This window comes from Xenopus laevis, chromosome 7L (assembly GCF_017654675.1).
Source record: "Xenopus laevis strain J_2021 chromosome 7L, Xenopus_laevis_v10.1, whole genome shotgun sequence".
NCBI classification, from domain to species: domain Eukaryota; kingdom Metazoa; phylum Chordata; class Amphibia; order Anura; family Pipidae; genus Xenopus; species Xenopus laevis.
This window is the reverse complement of record NC_054383.1, coordinates 107,893,261-107,917,783: the sequence shown is the minus strand read 5'-3', so window position 1 is coordinate 107,917,783 and position 24,523 is coordinate 107,893,261. Positions and strand designations below refer to the sequence as shown.

General features: G+C 38.8%; 1 long non-coding RNA gene across 1 annotated transcript; it reads left to right on the top strand.

Moving 5' to 3' along the window:
• The first annotated feature begins 3,085 nt into the window (after window positions 1-3,085).
• XB5727854.L lies at window positions 3,086-17,417 on the top strand. The gene is made up of 3 exons (XR_001932305.1): window positions 3,086-3,348; window positions 15,809-15,904; window positions 17,164-17,417. It is a non-coding gene; the product is annotated as an Uncharaterized LOC100489525 L homeolog (long non-coding RNA).
• Window positions 17,418-24,523: the final 7,106 nt, after the last annotated feature.

Below are 24,523 nucleotides of genomic sequence, written 5' to 3'. Positions count from 1 at the left end.
ATTTGACTTTTCTAGTGCAGAGAGCATAATTGGGGGAGGCAGCACGAATGCCTTATTGAACATTCAAATATCCTTTGTGATCCTGTGCATCTGATGAAGTTATCATTCCAGTAATATACAGTAGCTGACGGACAAGAGCAACATGCTCATTCCAAATTTGCAGTTGATGCAGTCTAGTATAAAATGGGTCCTTTCCCACTGTGGCTCTACAGTAGGCAAGTATTGCCTGGGGAGCACTAACCCAACAAACCCTCCTAGTTGGAGCACAGAGCTGCTCTTATGAGATTTACTATACAGAATCGAATCTATTACTGACTGATCCTCATCCAAGGGGTCCTAGTCCCCTTTAGTATGTAATAGAATGGCTAATTCTAAGCAACTTTTCATTTGATTTTTTTTTTTTTTTTTTTAATTATTTGCCTTTTTTTATTGTTTTTGAATTATTTGCCTTCTTCTGACTCTTTCCAGCTTTCAAATGGGGACTGTTGACCATCTAAAAAACAAATGCTCTGTAAGGCTACAAATGCTATGCATCTCAAATAAACTGAAACACTAATTCATCACTTTGCTCTCCAGTGGATTTTCAATTTCCTGTTTATATGATAATTCCTTAGTAGAGGTGGCGAACCTACTACCCTATTTGAGGAGCTAAACTTACTTATACTCAAAGCATTTAAGGAACATCTACTACCAGATATTCAGACCCTCTCCTATTCATATTCCAGCCTCTTGGGTTGCTAGGGTAATTTGATCCCAGCCAACCAGATTGCTGAAAGTGCAAACTAGAGAGCTGCTGAATAAAAAGATGAATAACTCAAAAATATAAAAAATGAATAACAAGTGCAAATTGTCTCAGAATATCACTCTGTACATTATTCTACAAGGTAATTTAAAGGTGAACAACCTCTTTGATACTTTTTTTTCAGCAGCAAAGCCCTTTCAGTCTTGGCCCTTGGTATTTCTAGCAGTTACCGCAGATGGGGTACAAAGAACTCAGTACATGGGGTCTCTCCATATTGTATCAATTAGGAAACAGGAACAACCCTAAATATACCCATTGAACAATATCTACCTTTCACAGAGCACAACTCATTCTTATGGGACTTCTTTTAAGAAAGTGTTAACTACATCCCTGCACCTACATATAGATTGAAACCAAAATAATTGGTTGTAACTATACAGTGCCTTGGGGGGATAGTGATAATATCTGTGAAATCCTATGACTTCATACGATTTTCATAACTTTGGGAAACACACTTTTTTAAAAAAAAAAAAAAATACATTTTGCTATAAAATATTCTTTAGTGTCCTGTAGCAAATAATGGGTGCCAAATATGGAAATTATCCATAATAGCATATGATTTTTAGAAGGAATTAAAAACAGGTGAAATAGAAAAATGTGCCCAAAACCAGCAAATTTAGGAAACATTTTTTTTAAAATTTATTGTTCTTTTTTATTTAATTGATTGTTTTGCAGGTCTTCAGTTTTGTATTGAAATTGCACTCATTCACATGAGTAAAAACTAAAGGCTAAGTGTATAATAGCTCAGATCTTCTTTCAGTCTACGTTACCACATTCTATCTTTAGGGTAAAGGTAACCTGTGACCTTCAGTTATTTTTTTGTTGCAATGGAGGCATGTTGCATTCTGGCAGTTGTAGTTCAAGGACTGTGGAGGACAAAAGGCTAATCGAGCCTGTTCTACTAGTTTCCTCAAGAACAAAAACCAGGGTTAGGTATGTAGGGGATTAAAGGGGTTGTTCGCCTTTTAGTTAACTTTTAGTATGATGTAGAGAGTGATATTCTGAGACCATTTGTAACTGGTTTTAATTTTTTATAATTTGTAGTTTTTGAGTTATTTAGCTTTTTATTCAGCAGCTCTCCAGTTTGCAGTTTCAGCAATCTAGTTGCTAGGATCCAAATTACCCTAGCAACCATGCACTGATATGTATAAGAGACTGGAATATGAATAACATGAAGAGGAGAGGCCTGAACAGAAAGACGAGTGATAAAAAGAAGCAATAACAATAAATGTGTAGCCTTACAGAGCATTTCTTTTTACATGGGGTCAATGACCCCCATTTCAAAGCTAGAAGAAGAAGACAAGAAGAAGAAGACAAATAATTCAAAAACTATAGAAAATAAAAAACAAAGACCTACTGAAAAGTTGCTTAGAATTGTCCATTCTATAACATAATAAAAGATAACTTTAAAGCCGAACCACCCCTTCGAAGGCAAGGGAGGGGGATGGTAAATTAAGTTGGGAAGACTACAGAAGTCTTTCCATTGGAGAACTGTATAATTATATATGTGTAAATACAGCAGTTAAAGTAGAAGGAAAGTATTTTTTTGTTTGGGGTGCCAAAAGTTAGGCATCACCAAGTGATTGTACTGTATTTACTTACCTGACACCCCGGGTTGGTGCAGAAAACTGCAACGGCCCAGGGTACTTTCAGAGATCACATTGAGCGATCCTCTTCATGCTTCTTATTTCTTCTTGCGCCTGAGCATGCACAGTAAGAGTGAAAAGCCAAACTTTAATGTAAAAGCTGTTTATTTCATTCTATTGTCTGCCCTGGAAAATTTGAAGGAGAGAAAAGGATGCTCCGTGGTGCGCGCTGGCAGAATCCAGAGTTGGTGGAGTTTTCTGCTGATAGGAGCACTGGCCCAGGGTGTCAGGTAAGTAAATATAACCACTTGGGGTGCCTAACTTTTGGCAACCCAAGTTAAAATTGCTTTCCTTCTCATTTAATCTCTTTTTGGGGAAGTTAAGTCTCCCAAATATATTCTTTATTGGCCTAAAAATCAAGGGTTTTGTACATGTACTAGGAGAACCTAAATGAGATACAGTGGCATGTCCGTGCTTTACTTACTGTGCAAACTGTCATATAAAAAGGGCAGCTACAAGTTAGCATGGCATTGTGTTACTTATTAATGCTCCGGGCCACGTGCAGTGATCAAAAGATCATTTCTGTCAGCAAAAGGTTTTTGGCCTCAGTTTGTGAATTAAGCTTCACGGTGAAAGGAGATCTAGCACTCGCCCTCCCCCTCCCACCTTCCCTCCCAATAACTGGGCAGAGCTCCCAGTACCTCCAGTGAGAGTGACACATATCCACCCAGGCAGTGCATGCAAGGCTCAGATAGGGATCAGAGAGGGGAAACTAGGGCAGTCACTACTCAGGGAACAGGGCTCCAGTTAGACAGTTTGGTGGAGGCATTCCCAGCTATCACTACCAATATTCATTATGTCCGACAGTGTGAAAGAAGGGCCAGCGGAAACCGTGGCAGAGGTTGAGGCAAAACCTACAGAAAGCCCATGCGCTGAACTCAAGATTGCCATGGAGAAATGGTGAGTGACCCAAAATCTCTTGTGCATGAGACTGGATGTGTGTCAATTATTTCACCAACAGGTACTGAGTGCCAAAACATTATAACAACAGGAGGCACCAAGTACAGCTGCTGTACAGGGTTCTGTGGGATTCTGACTGATGCACATTTTCAATTTATCCTGTTCTGGGTTTATTTAGCCTCTGAAAAGGTTTCTCTATGGTTCCTATGAACTTGTAGTTACCCCATTGCCTCCGTCGCATGGATGAGTTTCCATACGGAAAACAGGTTGCAGGAATTGTATAATGAAATTTTCATTACATACATAAGATCTCTCCAACTTGCAGCCCTCCAGCTGCAACTCCCAGAATCCCGCCGACTGTCCGTCTTTCCCATAGCTGGTGCCAATGTGCCTCATGACCTTGTGTGTAGAGGTCACTGCTTTTATTCACAGCTACCTACCAATAGTAGCTACCAATATATTAATAAGAATAAAATAAATCCCATAAGATGTACCAAACTGTACTATATAGTTAAATGAGTCCATATATTGAATTTAGGATGCAGGGAAAAAATGTATAAAAATTAAAACTTATTTATAAAGATATAACTCATTTTGATAGAAACAATGAAACAATGTGATAGAACAATTGGTACAGTCATTTAGAGTAGGGCCTATGGAGACGTGTCATTTTTAACTTCTACTAATAAATATAGTTTTTTACTTTATTTTTTTGGCCCTGTGGATTCCTTTGAGTGCCGGTTGGCCCTGTTTTTTTTCTATTTACAGTCATTGAGAAATACTTTCATTCGGAGAACGTGACGATGCCCGTTTTGCAAAATACTCTTTACCAATTTAGTGAAACATAAAATTCATGCTGCAGGGCTTTCATGCCTCATTAAAGAAGACATGGGCGACCGTCTGTGGTTCAGCAGTTGGCGGAGCTGATACAGGGGGTGCTGGAAGTTGTAGTTCTATTGACTGGTTCCTATACTGTATCTCTCCTCTTGCTTCATTGACATAATTAATGGGCAGACCAGTCAAATGGTAACTGTGTGTGGAAGTTTAAATATATATATGTGCTTGTGTTTTATGCATGTGATTGTATTTATTTACACACACGTGCTTGTGCCCAGTGACGCAGTTCATATTGCTTGTGCTTAGAAAGGTCATTCTATAAATCCATTTCCATTTGTCTGTGGACAGGTAAGAGAACAAACTCTGCCTGTTTTTTAAACCATGATCTTGTTTCTGTTGTGCACTCAGACGCCATGTCACATTTTGTTTTTCCTGAGTCATTAAACAGTAAGAATTTTCACAGTGTCATTGGCTTTTAGCACAATTCCCGGCAGTTATTTCCAGCCTGGGGCTGTGTATGACATTGTAAAATAGAAGGTGCAATATAGGGCTATTGTATACAAAATTTTTAAAAAATCAAAGGTATTTTGCTCTACAATGAGCAGCAAAAGATGTTCTTTCTTTATTAGTTGGTTATCTGAAGGCTGATGGCACATGGGGTGAATATTCGATAAGTATTTTTCAGTTATCAAAGTGCCCAAATCCACTATTGGGCCTTCTCAAATACTGTACCTCCATTTACCTATTCAGGCTATAAAACAACAGCAGAGAATATGGTCCATGTGTCAAATCCCTTATACAGCTGTACAGGCCACTGAAGTCCCGCCAATTGGGCTGATTTAATTACTTGCCCCACCCCGACCAATGATTTGATTGTAGAGAGGGTTTAAAACTACTGATGTAATTAGGATTTTGTCCTTTGCCTTAGGCCCTTTATCCTCTGACACTGACCCTGAGGCAGAAAACAGCTGAAATAGCCGCTATTTGGAGAAGTCGCTAAATGCAGCCCTCACATAAATCATGTTCATTGACTCTGCACATTTTTGAGATGGCCGTGTAACTGCATGAAGATAAAGTGACCAAGAGTTCAGCTCTCATCCTTACACTAATCAGCTAGGGGTCACTAGGACAGAATATTTAATCTATACATAATCATGCACGCACTTCATCCCATAACTTTGCTTATCTTTCATATAGATGGCAGGACTGATAATATCTGTCAGAAACATGGATTATTCTCATAAAGCAGCACAGTCCAGTAGCAGCACAGATTGCACTCCAGGGCAAATGCTCTTATTTTTCTCCAAACCGCATATGTGGCAAAATACTAAGCCTAACACTAAGCTGTATGCCATTAAAGGGCAACGATCAACTTACACAAATGTGCAGCCGGGTATTCACTTGAAAGCAGGAATTCATACTGACAGCTGTAGTGTCTGAGCCCCCCAAAGTGAGCATCAAGTGACAACATACTATCTGGAACACTAGGCCCGGGTCATTCAGAAATATATTTTGGATGTCAGGGGGTACAATTTAAATAAAAGATCAATAGATAATTGGAACTACATTGTTACCAAATCAGGGACATACCATGATGCCAAGTAGGGTTGCCACCTTTTCTGGAAAAAAATACCCTATAAATAACACTGATAATGCTGCACCCAGGCAAGTTACCATTATTTATTGAGAGTGCTGGCTTTCCTATGGACTATATATATATGTAGTCCTGACGACGGCTCTATGTGTCCTGAAGAAGGCTCTATGTGAGCCGTAACGCGTTGATGCACCATGCACGAATAAATATACTTTTGTTGTGAGTGCCTTCTCTGGACTATTATTGATTAATTGGTTAGCACCCGGCCAGTAACCTAATGAATGGTGAGTGCCGTTTTATCTCACATTACAGAAAGGCTGTCTCCCATAGACTCCATTTTATTCCAATAATCCAAATTTGAATAATGTTTTTTCTTTTTCTCTGTAATAATAAATCAGTAGCTTGTACTTGATCCCAACTAAGATATAATTAATCCTTACTGGAAGCAAAACCAGCCTATTGGATTTATTTAAATGTTTACATGATTTTCTAGTAGACTTGAGGTATGAAGATCCAAATTACGGAAAGATCCCTTATCCGGAAAGCCCCAGGTCCTGAGTATTCTGGATAACATATCCCATACCTGTATATAGATGCACACTGGGACTTTAAAATAAAGTGAAAAAATACAAATAAATACATTTTAGATGCTATTTTATATAGATGTACATTGGGACTTTAAAATAAAGTAAAAAAAATACAAATTAATACATTTTAGATGCTATTTTATATAGATGCACACTGGCACTTTAAAATAAAGTGAAAAAAAAATATCTAAATTTATGTGTCAACTTGTCTCCTTATGAGACCTTTCTCAAAACACACAAAAGGAGACGTTGGCAAATAAATTTTGATTTTCTTCACTTTGTTTTAAAGTGCCAGTGTGCATCTATATATACTATAATGCTATACAGTATATATATATATATATATATATATATATATATATATATATATATATATATATATATATATATATATACACACACACACAGACCCACTTTGTTTTCTGCAGGCTAGTTGGGTAGGCCAGTGGAATTTAGGGTCCCATACTCATAATATGGTGTTATATGCAGAATGTCCCAAAAGTACTAGTTACATATAAATACATTCTGCAGCAACTTTTCAAGATTATTATATGTATAATTAACAAGTCCTCCAGCTGCTGGTAAACAACATCTAGGCTCAATTCATGGCAATGCAGTGTTATACTGATATACTAGTATACTCGCCCCCATGCTTGCGTGGTTTCCTCCAGGTACTCTGTTATTGTGTTTGTGAATGCAATAGTGACCTTAGATTGTAAAATCTATTGGGGAAGTGAATGCTGAATAATCTACATAAAGATCTGCTATGAATATGTTGCTGTGCCTTTGGTTATTTGTGGATTCTGGGAATTCTAGCAGAACTGATTCGGACCCTGCTCTGATTGGTGTAGAAGAGAGAGAGATATTAGTGATATAAGGGCATCAGTGAGTAGAATCATTTCCTCATTATAATCCATAAACGAAAGCAGATTAGCAGTGAGACTGGACAGAAGGCATTAAACACAGTGAGGTTATTGCTATGGGGGATGAAATACAGCCAGGATTAGTATAAAAGGCAGAATGAAATTCCAAGTGCCTTTAAGGGTAGCATAAAAATTCCATCCAACTATATCATGTGATATATTTGAATGCTAATATCAGGGACAGAGCAGATCCACATTAAATATCAGTACTCTATATTGTTCTGATAGCTGGTACAGGCATGGAATCTGTTATCCAGAAAGCTCAGAATTACGGAAAGTTGGTCTCCCATAGACTCCATTTTATCCAGATAAACCAAATTTTTATAAATAATTTCCTTCTTCTCTGTAACAATAAAACAGTACCTTGAACTTGATCCAAACTAAGATATAATTAATCCTTATTGGAAGCAGAATGAGACTATTGGGTTTATTTAATGTTTACATGATTTTCTAGTAGACTAAAGGTATGAAGATCCAAATTGTGGAAAGATACGTTACCTGGAAAACCCCAGGTCCCGAGCATTCTGGATAACAGGTCCCATACTAGTACCATCAATGCAGTGTAGGACAGGACCCACGAGAAAACCTTGCATCCAGGGCCCACTCATAACAATTTGAGACATTTCCAATTTATATAGTGGACTATAGGCCTCTGGTATAAATAAGATAGGGTCAACGGGAATTTTTCCAGAGTGGGGCCAGTCCAACATTGATTAGGTGTCTGCTAATAAATCAAACCTTTGTGAGCTGCAGTCAGTCCAAATGCACCAGGACATGCCTCTAATAACTGGTGTGACTGGTACTGCAGCTACACACAAGAATTCCCAGTACAGGTATGGGACCTGTTATCCAGAATGCTCAGGACCTGGGGTTTCGGGATAATGGACCTTTCCATAATTTGGATCTTCATACTTTGTCTACAGAAAATCATGTAAACATTGAATAAACCCAACAGGCTGGTTTTGTTCCAAATATGGATAAATTAATTACATCTTAGTTGGGATCAAGTACAAGGTACTGTTTTATTATTACAGAGAAAAGGGAAATTGTTTTTAAAAATTTGGATTATTTGGATAAAATTGAGTCTGTGGGAGATGGTCTTCCTGTAATTAGGGGCTTTCTGGAGTACAGGTTTCCAGATAACGGATCCTATACCACATTAGAGCATTTAATGAGCGCACGCTAGAGCGTTCCTTGCTTGATGTTTTTTAAAGGGGAACCCAAGCCAAATTATGAAAAAAACTGAAATATTGTCTACTGAAAGGAAATGTAGTTTTAAGCAACTTTCCGATGGAAATGGAGGCTTGGCTGGAGGAGACCAAAATTCTTGTTTCAAGGGTCAAGACAAGCAGTGCTGAAATAGCCAGACAGCTATTGCTTTCAATAGCACTAACATTTATAAATAACATTTTATATTGGAAAGTTGCAATCGTGCAGCAGTTCATGCAAATAAGTCAGTTCTGTGGTTAATGACTTGGTGATAAAATGAAATCCAACTTGTATTGTACCTAGCCAGGACTTTGCCAGCCAACACATACGTCTGTTCCCCTTATTCTTTTCATGGTTTATCTTAAACCTGTAATCAGTAGGCAGAATATAGAAATATAAAGCCGAAGGGTAAAAGATCAACAAGAGAGTTTGCCCCCAGCATGCCCAGGGGTTCCATTTGTTGTAATTCACCCAGACATGGCATAATGTAGTAAAAGACATACTAAAGTTGGACAATACTGTCCAAAGCAATAAAGTCACATGGCAACAAAAGCTGAGAATTCAATCAAATATGCATTGTGGTGCATAAGCAAGTTTGATGTTCTTTTAAAGGGGACGTTCACCTTGGACTTAACCTTTAGCAGGATGTAGTTTTATTTCTGTTCTGCCCCACTCTAGCTTGAAATGTAATAATCATTCCAGGTTTGGATGGTGCATGAAGGTTACATGTACACAGACAGCTAACGTAACTCAAGTACCAGGGAAACACAGATGCAGCAGATATATTTCAGGAACTTGCTTATGCAAGAGTTATTTTTGCAATCCGAACAAGCCGCGCAGGGCACGGAGGAGAAGCTTCTCAAACCTAGTCACTTATACCCAACGGAAACTATAAACCAGCTCTGATTTAAAGCTCTGAAAGCACAGCATGCCACAGTATCAGTATCCATGCTCAGTAGGGTGCCATGACCAGTGAATAGGTGCTCCTGTACATCCAGTAAAACCTTAGGAAACAATGGCATTTGATGGGAGTAAGAAGCTTTTATATATAATAATAAAGAATAATAAAAAAATAAATATATATAAATATATATATATATATATATATATATATATATATATATATATATATAGTATAGAGAGGATCAGCACTCACATTGTTGTTGATGAAGAAAATAGTATTTATTCAAGTGATTTTACATCTTAATCTGACGTTTCGGTCCCACCTGGGGACCTTTTTCAAGGATATCTATATATATACAGTAGGCTGGGCATCAAGGTTACTCATTATCTGTTTCCAATTTTAAAAAAAATATTGTGCCTTGTTGGCACTGCCAGTCTTTATTTATTGGAGAGTCTAATTATTGTAGCGCTGTCTCCCAAACTGACCAACATAACCGAAGCTGGTGTTGACCCACATTTCTCTGGGGCGAGTAGTCATGGCAACAGCAAATCCGCTGCTCTGCGAGAAAGATATTTTGCATCACAGCAAGTAGCTCAGGGCACATAGGAACGAATTCTATTTGAACTGAGATCAGGTCATCTTAGCCTTGTGCACACAAATATTGCTTCTTTTGCACTAGGATATAGAGATACAAAAATCAGATACTGTAGTTCTGCAGTATTTTAATAGCATTAGATATATTCAAATTCTTCCAGCTGTTTTATTGGTGGGGGAGGTCAAAGCAGGGAAACACTCAACCCTGGGCATTGCACCGATATAGAAGCAGTGGTACAAATATATAATCTAGGAATCCTCTATAACAGGGATCCCCAACCAGTTGCTCACCAAGCCCTTAGCTGTAACTCTCAGTCGCCTCAAAGCAGGAGCTTATTTTTTAATTATTGGCTTGGAGGGAAGTTTTGGTTGCATAAAACCAGATTTACTGCCAAACACATCTTATTGTAGGCTGACAGTCCATATATTGACTCCCAAATAGCCAATCACATGCCCAGGAACTTTTTTCATGCTTGTGTTGCTCCCCAACACAGCTTTACAATTGAATGTGGCTCATGGGTAATAACATACCATATATATTTCCCTGGTAACATAGCAGCACCTATATAAACAGTGTAGATAATAGTATCTGGGAAGGGACTGTGACTGTGCGATAGCAGGTATAGTAGGGAGAGATGGTGCCTATAGTTACAGTGGGGTAATAGTCAATGGGAAGGGGTTGTGAGGATAGCAGGTATATTAGGGAGAGATGGTGCTTATAGTAACAGTGGGGTAATAGTCTATGGGAAGGGATTGTGGTTGTAAGGATAAAAGGTATATTAGGGAGAGATGGTGCCTATAGTAACAGTGGATAATAGTCTCTTGGAAGGGACTGTGGCTGTGGGATAACAGGTATATTAGGGAGAGATGGTGCCTAAAGTAACAGTGGATAATGTCTCTGGGAAGGGACTGTGGCTGTGGGATAGCAGGTATAGTAGGGAGAGTTGGTGCCTATAGTAACAGTGGGATAATAGTCTCTGGGAAGGGAGTGTGACTGTGGGATAGCAGGTATAGTAGGGAGAGATGGTGCCTATAGTAACAGTGGGAAAATAGTCTCTGGGAAGGGAGTGTGACTGTGAGATGGCAGGTATAGTAGGGAGAGATGGTGCCTATAGTAACAGTGGGAAAATAGTCTCTGGGAAGGGAGTGTGACTGTGAGATGGCAGGTATAGTAGGGAGAGTTGGTGCCTATAGTAACAGTGGGATAATAGTCTCTGGGAAGGGACTGTGGCTGTGGGATAGCAGGTATAGTAGGGAGAGATGGTACTTATAGTAGCAGTGGGATAATAGTCTCTGGGAAGGGAGTGTGACTGTGAGATAGCAGGTATAGTAGGGAGAGATGGTGCCTATAGTAACAGTGGATAATAGTCTCTGGGAAGGGAGTGTGGCTGTGGGATAGCAGGTATAGTAGGGAGAGATGGTGCCTATAGTAACAGTGGATAATAGTCTCTGGGAAGGGAGTGTGGCTGTGGGATAGCAGGTATAGTAGGGAGAGATGGTACTTATAGTAGCAGTGGGATAATAGTCTCTGGGAAGGGAGTGTGGCTGTGAGATAGCAGGTATAGTAGGGAGAGATGGTGCCTATAGTAACAGTGGATAATAGTCTCTGGGAAGGGAGTGTGGCTGTGGGATAGCAGGTATAGTAGGGAGAGATGGTGCAGTAGAGATTCAGTAGTTGAATAATAGTCTCCGGGATAGCAGATATATTTGCCCCAGCATTACTAGTTCAGGGCTAGGTAGCAACAGCCTGGCGTAAAGTTATCATCAGTGTTTATCTCCCAGTCCAGCCATTACTCAGAGCAATGATTCATGTGGTATTTTATACGTGTGTTTCATGCATATGAGAGATACACATTTTATTCACGTTCCTTTATTACTAGGGTGACTGCACCTTCCTTACAGCTGGCTGCCTAACATACCCTGACAGGGAACTGCCTCTTTATCTGAGAGGAGCAGCCCGTGTCCCGACACTCCCTGCTCAGCGCCTGGGGTGAGCGTGAATAAAAGGTGCTGAGAGGGGGGGATTGCTGAGTCAGGCTGGGCCTCATTAGCTGCAGATAAAAAGGGTGGGATAGTCTGAGTGCAGTTATGCATGGCTAACATGTGCTGCCACATTTCATATTCCAGCCTCCAGGCCCACTTCTTTAACCCATCCGCTGCTTGTGCTATGTTTAGCTATAGTTATGCTTTTTCAGTTACTACAGCCCAGCAACGTCCAAATGATCTGGTCAGCTTAAAGGAGAACTAAACCCTAAAAATAAATGTGGCTAAAAATGCCATATTTTATATACTGCACTTGTTGCACCAGCCTAAAGTTTCAGCTTGTCAATAGCAGCAATGATCCAGGACTTCAAACTTGTCACAGGGGGTCACCATCTTGGAAAGTGTCTGTGACGCTCACATGCTCAGTGGGCTCTGAGCAGCTGTTGAGAAACTAAGCTTAGGGGTCGTCGCAAATTATAAAGCAGAAAATGAGGTTGGTCTGTAATATAGACTGATGCTACAGGGCTGATTATTAAATTCTGATGCTAATTGCACTGGTTTCTGCATACCTCCCAACATTTTGGAAGTAAAAAGAGGGACAAAAAATTTTTTTCCGCATGTAGCACAGCAATTTTTTGACCACACCCCTTTCTGTGGCCACACCCTCTAATTACCATGTTTGTTTTACAAAATTTGGCAGGTTATGAAAGTTTGAAAATATTTCTCCTTATCTAAACTGTGTTTTTGTGTCTCTAAATTGTTACAAAGTATCTTATTTGCACCTGTTAGCTGTTCTGGGCTCTCTGCTAAAAGCCAATTAAGTGAGAAACTTTGTTTCTTTTTCTGGCTGTTCTGTGCAGAGAAAAGAGGGACTTTCCAGTACAAATGAGGGACTGCGGGTTGAGCTGTCAAAAGAGGGACTGTCCCTCCAAAAAAGGGACAGTTGGGAGGTATGGTTTCTGTGCTGCCATGTAGTAATTACTAATCAGCCTTATATTGTGACATTTCTATTCTATGTGTACTGTATATTGTGAGTGGGTCCCTAAGCTCAGTAAGTGACAGCAGCACAGAGCATGTGCAGTGAATCAGCAGAAAAGAAGATGGGGAGCTACTGGGGCATCTTTGGAGACACAGATCTTTCATGCTAAAAGGATGTTGTTGCTTTGGGCTGGTACAGAAGCACAAAATATAATGTACAACATGTGTAAGCTTTAGTTCTCCTTTAACTCTTAGCATCCCACTGTGGTGGCCTCCATTATGTTGCATATGTATGATGGTGTGTGTATTTGGAGCTGATTATACACTATTCATTCATTGATAAGCATTTTTTTAATTCACATGTTTTCCAGTCTGGAATCTCAGCAGCTATCTGGTTGCTTGGGTCCCATTTACCCTAGTAACCAGACATTTTTTCACATAACAGACTGGGCTATGGTGCAACCCCATTTACTAATTATTTTAAAACCACTGAAAATGTTTATTTAATTTATAATGAACATTTGCTTAGAGTTATATTTTATTTCATTGGGGAATAACACATTTTTGGGTGGAGTTCCACCTTCAGTTTGAAATTCACCCCTGTTTCTAGGTATATATAAATAAGCAGTGTGTTGTATGGGCATGTGTATAGTATTGTATTCCCCAGGCCGAGGAGTGATCCTTTGCTTTTCTTTCATTTCTATTTGGTATTTGGGTTACTTGTATAATCCGGGGATGAGCTCAGTCCCAGCAGCTCTGAGACATGCGGAAATGAAGAGACTGCAGGGCAGAGGACTGTGCACCAGAGACATGTGTAATCCAGACGGACACTCCATATGGCTTTCATTATATTTATATTTAATAACATAGTGCCAACAAACACTACTCCATTTCTCCAATCTGAGAGTGACTATATGACTACTGTGCCCTGCAACAAGTCTCAAGCAGTTCTCTCTGCTGTCCCTTAGTAAATGAGACTGTGGAAATGTGTTGATACTATATAGAAGAAGAAAAATAATAAATATCTCATCAGAAATGTGCAAATATATTAAAGTATATTTTGTGTCAGTCCACTAGGTGGCAGTACAGGGAACACCACCTTTCCAACACAGTGATGATGACCATGTAAAAATGTGCAAATGTTTGTTAAAGGGGTGGTTCACCTTTAAGTTAACCTTTAGTATATCATAGAATGGTTAATTCTAAGTAGGGATGCACCGAATCCACTATTTTGGATTCGGCCGAACCCCCGAATCCTTTGTGAAAGGTTCGGCCGAATACCGAACCGAATCCGAATCCTAATTTGCATTTGCAAATTAGGGGTGGAAAGGGGAAAACATTTTTTACTTCCTTGTTTTGTGACATAAAGTCAGGCGATTTCCCCCCCTGCCCCTAATTTGCATATGCAAATTAGAATTCGGTTTGGCAGGGCAGAAGGATTCAGCCGAATCCAAATCCTGCTGAAAAAGGCCGAATCCTGGCCGAATCCCGAACCGAATCCTGGATTTGGTGCATCCCTAATTCTAAGCAACTTTTCAATTGATCTTCATTATTTATTTTTTTCATATAGTTTTTGAATTATTTGCCTTTTTCTTCTGACTCTTTCCAGCTTTCAAATGGGGAACACTGACCCCATTTAAATAACAAATTATCTGTAAAGCTATATATGTATTGTTATTGCTACTCGTGGGCGGGATGAATGGAAGGAAGAGATCAACCAGAAGGCCGCCCGAAATCCACAAACTGTCTGCGGCACTAGTGTAGTTCATTTATAAATAATGCAGTGAGCTGGCCGTGTTTATTTTGCAAGAGCCCATTCTTTCCACTAGTTCCCAGCAGCACTGATGTGCAATAGAATTGCACGCTTTGTGAATATTTACAGGATTTGTGATAGCTGGGCCCAAAAGAAATAACATTTGCTATTTGTACATGGCTATATGGTTAGAAAAAGGGTGGGATTAAGAAACTGGTGGTCATTGGAGATGTGTATCTGTAAGGAGGGGCCCTGCATGAGATTTTGTTCCACAGCCATAGACCCACTTGCACAAGGGTTAGCAGGAGGGGGGAAGATGGACCCAATGGTATTGGTGCCCCTGGTTCCCTATAATGCGCAAATCTGATAGGGATCTTAGATAGTAAGCTCCACTGGGGAGGGATTTTCAGTAATAAAATTTGTATTTGTACATGTTGCTTTAAGTCCGCTTTGAGCAATATCACAACAACAACAGCACCACAAGTACAATGCACGAATTAAACCGAGCAAAATAATAAACAGTTCCAGTGTCGGACTGGCCCACCGGGATACCAGGAAAAGTCCCGATGGGCCAAGGTGTCAGTGGGCCCTCATGCTGCTAAACATTTGGCATATTTCATGGCTATTCCCAAATTCTATGAGAACAAAGAGGCTAAATAGATGGAATAATAGATTATAGTATGTAAAAGAAAGAGACTAGGAGAATAGAGGTTGAGTGAGGAGAGGAAGAATAATAGTACTGAGAGTGGGCCCCTGGTCTAAGATTAATTGGTGGGCCCCTACTCAAAGGTTTTTGGGTGGGTCCCTGGTGTCCCAGTCCGACATTGAACTGTTCAAAAACTATTCTATTATCTATTTATCTACTGTCTGTCTATCTATCAATCATCTATCTATCTATCTCTCTCTCTGTCTATCTATTGATCTATCTATCTATCTCTTTCTGATCACTGATTCACTTGCCATACAAAGTGAAATTCAACTGTAACCAACTTGTGCCAAAATTACAGTAGATATTTCCTCTATAACAAAGGCAATAAAAGTAAAATGTTGGGCACACTTCCTCATAAAATAAAACCACGATTTATTTCCTCTATGCAGTGTGGCTGAGAAAGGAGAAGACAGCTGCCATGAACTAATTCAAGCCTATAAAGACTGTGTGAAATCTCTTGGACCGCAGATCTAAAGTCTGGCCAGGTATATCCTTACTCATCTCATGTGCTGCATTCTATACTCATCTCATGTGCTGCATTCTATACTCATCTCATGTGCTGCATTCTATACTCATCTCATGTGCTGCATTCTATACTCATCGTATGTGCTGCATTCTATACTCATCTCATGTGCTGCATTCTATACTCATCGTATGTGCTGCATGCTATACTCATCTCATGTGCTGCATTCTGTACTCATCGTATGTGCTGCATTCTGTACTCATCGTATGTGCTGCATTCTGTACTCATCGTATGTGCTGCATTCTGTACTCATCTCATGTGCTGCATTCTATACTCATCTCATGTGCTGCATTCTGTACTCATCGTATGTGCTGCATTCTGTACTCATCTTATGTGCTGCATTCTGTACTCATCTCATGTGCTGCATTCTATACTCATCTCATGTGCTGCATTCTATACTCATCTCATGTGCTGCATTCTATACTCATCTCATGTGCTGCATTCTATACTCATCTCATGTGCTGCATTCTGTACTCATCTCATGTGCTGCATTCTATACTCATCTCATGTGCTGAATTCTATACTCATCTCATGTGCTGCATTCTATACTGATCTCATATGCTGCATTCTATACTCATCTCATGTGCTGCATTCTATACTCATCTCATGTGCTGCATTCTATACTCATCTCATGTGCTGCATTCTATACTCATCTCATGTGCTGCATTCTATACTCATCTCATGTGCTGCATTCTATACTCATCTCATGTGCTGCATTCTATACTCATCTCATGTGCTGCATTCTATACTCATCTCATGTGCTGCATTCTATACTCATCTCATGTGCTGCATTCTATACTCATCTTATGTGCTGCATTCTATACTTATCTCACAACATGGTGTGTGTGTAAGGGCACTTGGGAGTTCCTAGCTAATTAGCTCTGTGCCAAATAATGAAAGCAAGCATGTGATTGGTCCCCATAGACTACTGTCCAGCTCATAACCAGGTTGCATATATGCTGTACTGAAACATTGGCCCTGCTATAGTTCTATAGACCCCAAGAAAGCTGAAATCTCACCATAATTGATCCCCAAGCTTGAGCCACTGTATCTTATTCTTTCAGGGAATTTTGATTGACAGCAATATGATCACCACGGGATTTATCTCTTCACATCACCCATAGCCCAGGCTGTGAAAAGTATAATGTGGCCCAAAGCAAATCACACCACATTATCATTTGAGTTAAGCAAATTCTCATTGTTTAAATTTTGTTCTTGTAGGTGAGCGAGTGCTGAGAGGGGCCCGTGTTTTGAGTCCTTACGCCCCCATCATTCTCTCCTCTCCAAATCCGACCATTCCACTGGGACGAACAGATGGGGTAGTCTTACTGTACATGATAAATGCTGTTGGATGTATTTCCGCTGCCTGCGTCACGCCAGGATCTACATTGTACCAGCTGTGTGCCCTCCTGTCACAGGAGAATATGTTGTTCACATGATACTAAGCAGAGTGGAATAAAACGTTCTATATTTTACATGGGCTCTCTCCCATACTGTATCACCAAATTAATTTCTATCACTTACGGCAAAATCGTGATCTTGTCTATAAACCTGACCCAAGGAAAATGTAGCCAACGGAATTTAGCTCATTCTTAATACAGGTTATATAACAGGCACTATGACTATCACTATGGCTGGACTCTCTCCACTGAGACTCCTGACTCTCTCTGATCACTCATGTTATTACAGTATTTGGATTACATCTAATCATGACACACTATAAGCAGAAAAGTGCATGCTCCACCTTTGAGCTCTCTGAAAACTTTTTTTTTGTTGTTGAAAACTTTGCTTCCATCATTAAAGGGCTGCTCACCTTTGAGTTAACTTTTAGTATGATGTAAAGAGATATATTCTAATTTCAGCAATATAATTCAAAATAAATAAACAAACTATATTAAAGAAAAAATAAAGGCCAGTTGAAAAGTTGCTTAGAATTAACCATTCTATAACATACTAAACGTTAACTTAAAGGTGAACCACCCCTTTAAGAAGAATGTAGCAAACTTTTGGGGCTAAAAATGTAATTTTCTGCAAAAGATTTTAATTTAAGTGGCAGTATGAATCAATACAGCAGCAGGACCGTGACTAGGTCAGTATATACATATATATATATATATATATATAAAATTTTTTAGAATATCTATCTACAAAGAAGGTCCGCACTCTCAGGTCTTAAAAAATAAATAAAAATGTTTATTGACTAAAGGACTAACGTTTCGGCCTCTTTTTATTTATTTTTTAAGACCTGAGAGTGCGGACCTTCTTTGTAGATAGATATTCTAAAAATTTTGGACACTGCACCCAGGCATTTCTGTACTTAATGACGAGAGTGCCGACTCCTTCACAATTTACTATATATTTTATATATATATATATATATATATATATATATATATATATATATATATACATTTTTTTTTTAATATAAATTATAGCGATAGTTTTTCTTTACCTGAACATTTTATAAAGCCCTCAGCCCAATACCAGGTACTTGATGTCAAATCCAGCAGCAGCACTAAGTGATTCCCAATGACAAGGTTTTGTGGTTCCCATTGGGGAGCACGATATCCCGTGGGCAACTATGTGCCCCATATGCCATCATCTGCTTATGTGTCTATCTATCTGTCTGTCATCATCTACCTATTATCTATCTGTCTATTATCTTTCTATTATGAATAATGTACCACCTACTGTAACATAAAGTCACTATTAGTTCCAAGACCATACAAGGCATGAAGCAGAAGGCTTCTAATATCCTCATTTTTTACAAAAAGGGGTTACATCATTTATAATAATACTCACGTTTCAGTGAGAGATGACAGAAATCACATCAATAAGTGATGATATCCACAAGTACCATATGTGAGGATATAACTTTTGGGCTATTCATGGCTCTATTTTATTATATTGTGAATAAAGTACCCCCTCTTGTAAAATATATAAGGATAGTATTAGTTACCGAGGAGTGCCATGACCATATAAAAACACGAGGCCGAAGGACCTTGCGGAACGCCGAGGTGACTTCCAATATCCATATATATTTTGAAACAGGGGGTACTTTATTTATTATAATACACAAGTTTCAGTGAGTCATGTGACAGAAATTACATCACTAAGCTCCGATTATACCCGATGACATCACTAGACACCGGTTTTAAGAATATCATTTACAGGATATTCATGTCTCTTGCCCGGGGCCCCCCTGCTGCCCCTGAGCGATGTGCCGCGTGTGTACGCATGTGCATTGCACGCATATGCTTGCACTCGCGCAATATTTTTGCATTATGTTTTCCATTGAGGCCTCCGACCAGTTCGACCCTGGGCTCTTGTGTATTATATATATATATATATATATATATATATATATATATATATATATATATATACATACGCTGCCCAGTGTGCTGATAAAATTCTGCTGACAAAGCCATGAGCAAGCACTTGTACACTGTCCTGTCTCTACCCCGGTAATAAATCATTCAGGAGTGAGATGGATCACATCACTCGTATGACACAAAGGGTGTCAGAGTCACGAAAAAGGGTCAACGCTGATCCTTTCAGCCCACAATGTAAGTGCACTAGGAGGAAACGGATACCTTCTGTCAGATGTATGACACAGTGCCATGTGCCCTGCTGTAAATCTGCAGAGTTTTTTTCCACAGTGGGATGGGCTAATACACAATATACTGTAGTTACTCTGTACATGTACATTAACTACACTGTACATTCCAGTGGGCCGGGCAAAGCAGTCACAGAGGCTCACAGCCCCTACAACTGGAGGTCCCCAGTGGAGGTCTCTTATACAAAGAAAGAAAGAAAAACAAATATATAGTAAATAAAGTACTCTCTCTTGTCAAAGGATATTATAAGTTACAAGGCCAAGTTTTTTGCAAAAGGGGGTACTTTTTATTATTATAATACACGTCATGTGAAATAACATCACTAAGCTCTGTTTATAACTGATGACATATCTAAGCACCATTTCTAAGGATATAATTTACAGGATATCTATGGATTTTGTATATTATATGAAGATAATGGCTTCCTGGGCAGATGGGCCTTTGCCAATGAATTCTATGATCAATTCCATCTATTTTATATTTATATATATATATATATATATATATATATATATATATATATATATATATAAAGTCCCACAGTGCCCGCACACAAACCAAAAGGTAAAGCCAGTGGTGCTCGATCCAAATGTGGTTCATATATATGGAAAGAAGATCAGCACTCACTGTAGTTTTGGTGAATTCGTGTTGATTTATTTGTCAAAAATCACATCTTATCATCACATCACATCTTATTTATTTTTGACAAATAAATCAACACGAATTCACCAAAACTACAGTGAGTGCTGATCTTCTTTCTATATATATATATATATATATATATATATATATATATATATATATATATATATATATATATATATAACTGGAAATGCCAGCACAGCACGTATACTGGTATAAGGTGCCTGGGTGCAGAGCTATGTATTAGTATTTACAATGAATCAAAAACAAGCTAGCACACACAGGACTTATGGAGAAAAAAGGTTTTTATTTTAACAGAAAAAAACTTTTTTTCTCCATAAGTCCTGTGCTAGCTTGTTTTTGATTCATTATATATATATCTATCTATATCTATCTATATATCTATATATATATATATATATATATATATATATATATAACTGTCCCAAATAAGGCATGCACTCACAGGTCTTATCCAAGGTGAAAAAAAGGTGTTTATTGGGCTATATATTCGGGCTAGCCGAAACGTTAGCAGTTTTTGGAGCAGTTATCCAGAATGCTTGGAACCTGGGGTATAATAGATCTTTCCATAATTCGGATTTTGATACCTTAAGTCTACTAAAATATCATTTAAACGTTAAAGGGCAGATTTATTAAGCTTCGAGTTGTGTTTTCCATGAAAAATTTTGAGTATTTTAGAGTCAAAAATCAACTTTTCGAGTTTAAAAGAAATAACTAGAATTTTTGAGATTATCTAAAATACCTTGAATTTTTTCGAGATTTATTATACCCTGACCCTGGAAATAGCTCAAATCCGATAATACACCATCTAGGACCTGTCAACGTCACGTAGGAGTCAATGGCAGAGGTTCTTTGAACAATTTGAAGCTGTTAGACTCGAATAACGAAAACTCGAATAACTCGAGCGATTCGAGTTTTTATTTGCAGAAAACTGGATAATTTGAGTTCTCAGGTCGTTAACACCATGCTTGCTGATTCAAGTTTTTCCCATTGGAGTTTTTTGCATTTCAATTTGCATTTTAAGCAATTTCTTAAATTGGATTCATCTGAGTTGTGAGTTCATTCAAGGTCTAAAAGAACTCTAAAATTCGACCTTAGATAAATAACCCCCTAAATGGTTCCAACAGTTTTGTTTTGCTTCCAATAAGGAATAATTATATCTTCGTTTGGATCAAGTACGAGGTACTGTTTTATTATTGGTGAAACATTTCAGTGTCCGCTCCTTGGTACTCGCTATTAAATACCATAAGAGTGGTGACAGTTTTCCCCCAGACAACAGGAACAGTCAGTACCCTGGCCTTGTTTGTAATGCAAAACTGTGCGGTCAGTGGCGGAACTAGAGTTTGGGGGGGGGCCCTGCAGACAAACATGAGGGGCCCCCTTCCTCACTGAAGCACATGTATACACACGGAAAAAAAAATCCCAGACTTGCCAGTAAGACCAATGCAAATATGTCCAATGATCACTCTCCATAAAGGGGTTGTTCATATTTGAGATAACTTTTAGTATGATGTAAAGACGGATATTCCGAGATCATTTGCAATTGGTTTTCATTTTTCATTATTGAAGGTTTTTGAGTTATTTAGCTTTTTATTCAGGGGCTCTTCAATTTGCATTTTAAGCAATTTCTTAAATTGGATTCATCTGAGTTGTGAGTTCATTTGAGGTCTAAAAAAACTCTAAAATTCAACCTTAGATGAATAACCCCCTAAATGGATCCAACAGTTTTGTTTTGCTTCCAATAAGGAATAATTATATCTTCATTTGGATCAAGTACGAGGTATTGTTTTATTATTACAGAGTAAAAGGAAATCATTTTCAAAAAATGAATTACTTGGATAAAATGGAGTCTAGGGGATAACAGATCCCATCCATGTATAATAGTTTCCATCACTAACAGACAAGCACAGTCAGCAATGCCTTAGCCTGCAAGTGTAAAATACTACCAGTCAAAAAGTCTGTACTGGAAATAATGGCATTTTCCGGTTTCATTAGAAATAAGCCTTTGTCAGAATTCAATGAACAGAAACATTTTGGCACTTGAAAAAGACCAACATATATATCGAAGTTGGCAGGTATTTATTTCGGAGTGCTAACAATTTCACCTGATGCACAGATAGATGAAGTCAGTATACAAAATAGTTTTCATATGATAAATCCAGTGCTGCAGACACTTATCTAATAAATCTGTGGCACCACTATTAAATACACTTGTACCAAGACGCAGCTATAGGAATGTGAGGGTAATTGCACACAGGGAATCTTATCCATCACTGCCATCCAGTGGAAAATAAGGGCAGACAAAGCACCCCTGTCTGGTGAAACATTTCAGTGTCCGCTCCTTGGTACTCGAGTCGCTATTAAAGGAATTGTTCAGTGTAAAAATAAAAACTGGGTAAATAAATAGGCTGTGCAAAATAAAAAATGTTTCTAATATAGTTAGTTAGCCAAAAATGTAATGTATAAAGGTTGGAGTGATTGGATGTTGGAGTGATTGGATGTCTAACATGTCAGTCAGAACTCTACTTCCTGCTTTTCAGCTCTCTTGGTTTACACTGACTGGTTACCCTGGTTACCAGGCAGTAACCAATCAGGGACTTGATGGGGGGCCACATGGGTCATATCTGCTGCTTTTGAATCTGAGCTGAATGCTGAGGATCAATTACAAACTCACTGAACAGAAATGTACCATGTGGCCCCCTTCAAGTTGCTGACTAACTCACAGTTATAGAGCTGAAAAGCAGGAAGTTGGATTCTGGCTGTTTTATTAGACATCCAGTCACTCCAGTCTTTATATATTAAATTTTTGGCTAACTAACTACAGTGGTGTGAAAAACTATTTGCCCCCTTCCTGATTTCTTATTCTTTTGCATGTTTGTCACACTTAAATGTTTCTGCTCATCAAAAACCGTTAACTATTAGTCAAAGATAACATAATTGAACACAAAATGCAGTTTTTAAATGAAGGTTTACGTTATTAAGGGAGAAAAAAAACTCCAAATCTACATGGGCCTGTGTGAAAAAGTGATTGCCCCCCTTGTTAAAAAATAACTTAACTGTGGTTTATCACACCTGAGTTCAATTTCAAAGGTTATAAAGCAATTTCTAAAGCTTTGGGACTCCAGCGAACCACAGTGAGAGCCATTATCCACAAATGACAAAAACATGGAACAGTGGTGAACCTTCCCAGGAGTGGCCGGCCGACCAAAATTACCCCAAGAGCGCAGAGACAACTCATCCGAGAGGCCACAAAAGACCCCAGGACAACATCTAAAGAACTGCAGGCCTCACTTGCCTCAATTAAGGTCAGTGTTCACGACTCCACCATAAGAAAGAGACTGGGCAAAACCGGCCTGCATGGCAGATTTCCAAGGCGCAAACCACTTTTAAGCAAAAAGAACATTAAGGCTCGTCTCAATTTTGCTAAAAAACATCTCAATGATTGCCAAGACTTTTGGGAAAATACCTTGTGGACCGACGAGACAAAAGTTGAACTTTTTGGAAGGTGCGTGTCCCGTTACATCTGGCGTAAAAGTAACACAGCATTTCAGAAAAAGAACATCATACCAACAGTAAAATATGGTGGTGGTAGTGTGATGGTCTGGGGTTGTTTTGCTGCTTCAGGACCTGGAAGACTTGCTGTGATAGATGGAACCATGAATTCTACTGTCTACCAAAAAATCCTGAAGGAGAATGTCCGGCCATCTGTTCGTCAACTCAAGCTGAAGCGATCTTGGGTGCTGCAGCAGTACAATGACCCAAAACACACCAGCAAATCCACCTCTGAATGGCTGAAGAAAAACAAAATGAAGACTTTGGAGTGGCCTAGTCAAAGTCCTGACCTGAATCCTATTGAGATGTTGTGGCATGACCTTAAAAAGGCGGTTCATGCTAGAAAACCCTCAAATAAAGCTGAATTACAACAATTCTGCAAAGATGAGTGGGCCAAAATTCCTCCAGAGCGCTGTAAAAGACTCGTTGCAAGTTATCGCAAACGCTTGATTGCAGTTATTGCTGCTAAGGGTGGCCCAACCAGTTATTAGGTTCAGGGGACAATTACTTTTTCACACAGGTTTGGATTTCTTTTCTCCCTAAATAATAAAAACCCTCATTTAAAAACTGCATTTTGTGTTTACTTGTGTTATCTTTGACTAATAGTTAAATGTGTTTGATGATCAGAAACATTTTGTGTGACAAACATGCAAAAGAATAAGAAATCAGGAAGGGGGCAAATAGTTTTTCACACCACTGTATATTAGAAATATTTTTTATTTTGCACAGTTTTATACAATTTTTAT